Source organism: Carassius carassius, chromosome 12, assembly GCF_963082965.1.
Source record: "Carassius carassius chromosome 12, fCarCar2.1, whole genome shotgun sequence".
In the NCBI taxonomy this organism is placed as follows: Eukaryota; Metazoa; Chordata; class Actinopteri; order Cypriniformes; family Cyprinidae; genus Carassius; species Carassius carassius.
The window spans coordinates 23,779,920-23,782,259 of NC_081766.1; positions in this window are offsets into that span (position 1 = coordinate 23,779,920).

Genomic DNA, 2,340 nt, shown 5'->3' on the forward strand with positions numbered 1-2,340 from the left:
AAATAGGTGAACGGTGAGAAATATGCATTTAAACTCATAAATATAAGTGGAATACATCAATGTTTATTCCATATATGTGCCAATCTTTCTGTTTCCAGCAGGTGGCGCTATCATTATAATGGAATATTGGCCTTCAGATGTGTTCAGGCCACGACTCTTATCGAACATGCGGAGTCTGGGGAAGATTGAACATTTTATGCCTGAGTTACAACAACTTCTCTTGCTGTGGCGAGACATCAAATTTTGTCATGGCGCCATGGACACGCCCTTTAACAAAAACAGAAGATCTTCATAACTAAACATCACACAGGTCTTAAGATTAGACTGACCACAAAAATAACATTGATGTCATAAAATTTCTAGGAGTAGTTTGTCACAGTGTAAAATATTTCACTTCCTGTTGCCAATAGGTGGGCTATGACTATAACTGAATATTGGCATGTAGATCTGTTCAGGTCAAGAGTCTTATCCAACATGTGACGTTTGGTGCAGATTGGACATTGTATCTCTGAGTTACAGCAACTTCCTTTTTCATGGCGAAACATCAAAATTTGTCAGGCCGCCATGGACACGCCCTTTAACGAAACCTCAAGTCCTTCGCAATTTAACATCGCAAATGGCTTTAGATTACACTGACCAAGTTTGGTGTTCATCTGAATAAATCTCTAGGAGGAGTTCGTTAAAGTACAACACCTGAAAATATCAAAAACAACATCAATTTTGCAGAGAAAATTCTAAATAACCGACTTCCTGTTGGGATTTGGATTTCATATCAAGAGACTTTTTTGTAGGTATTGGTGTGTAACATGTGTGTACCGATTTTCGTACATGGATGTGAAACGTAGCTCGAGGCGCACACCGTTGAATGTGTATAGGTGGCGCTATCGAGCTATTTTGCCACACCCGATGGAATTTTGGCCTTCAAATGTGTTCAGGTCAGTACTCTTATCAAACATGTGAAGTTTGGGGAGGATCGGACATTTTATGCCTGAGTTATAACATCTTTTATACCCTTGGCGAGACTTTAAACTTTGTAACGGCGCAATGGACACGCCCCTTAACGAAAACTCAAGATCTTCACAATTTCACATTGCACAGGCCTTTAGATTAGACTAACCATAAAAAATACATTGATGTCAAAAAATTTCTAGGAGTAGTCTGTCGCAGTGTAAAATATGTCACTTCCTGTTGCCTATAGGTGGCGCTATGACTATAACTGAATATAGGCCTGTAAATATGTTCAGGTCAGGAGTCTTATTAAACATGTGAAGTTTGGGGCACATTGGACATTGTATGTCTGAGTTATAGCAACTTCATTTTTCATGGCGAATCATCGAAATTCGCCAGGCCGCCACGGACACGCCCTTTAACGAAAACTCAAAATCTTCGCAATTTAACATCGCAAAGGCCTTTAGATTAGGCATACCAAATTTGGTGTTGATCTGAATGAATCTCTAGGAGGAGTTCATTAAAATACAACGCATGAAAATGACAAAAATGACACAAAATTTGCTCATAAAATGAAAAATAACCGACTTCCTGTTGGGTTTTGGATTTTGCTCCAAGAGACTTTTTGTAGGTTTTGGAGATATACATGTGTATACCGATTTTCATACATGTACGTGAAACATAGCTCGAGGCGCACACCGTTGAACGTGTATAGGTGGCGCTGCCGAGCCATTTTGCCACACCCACTTCTGAAACCCATATCAGACGTAAATTTTCGCCAGTTCTGAGGTGTGTGCAAAGTTTCATGACTTTTCGAGCATGTTTAGGCTCTCAAAAATGCGATTCATCTTGGAGAAGAAGAATAATAATAATAATTAAAGCTGCAAGCAGCGATGAACGGCCCTCGCACCCGGGCTCACCGGCAGCGAGTGGCTTTAGTAAATAGGTGAACGGTGAGAAATATGCATTTAAACTCATAAATTTAAGTAGAATATATCAATGTTTATTCCATATATGTTCCAATCTTCCTGTTGCCAGCAGGTGGCGCTATCATTATAATGGAGTATTGGCCTTCAGATGTGTTCAGGGCTGCACTCTTATCAAACATGTGAAGTTTGGGGAAGATCAAACATTTTATGCCTGAGTTACAACAACTTCTCTTGCTGTGGCGAGACATCAAATTTTGTCATTTTTGCCATGGACACGCTCTTTAACAAAAACTCAAGATTGCCACAATTTAACATTACACAGGCCTTTAGATTAGACTGACCACAAAAATACATTAATGTCAAAAAATCTCTAGGAGTAGTTTGTCTCAGCGTAAAATTTGTCACTTCCTGTTGCCAGCAGGTGACGCTATGACTATAATTGAATATGGGCATGTAGATCTGT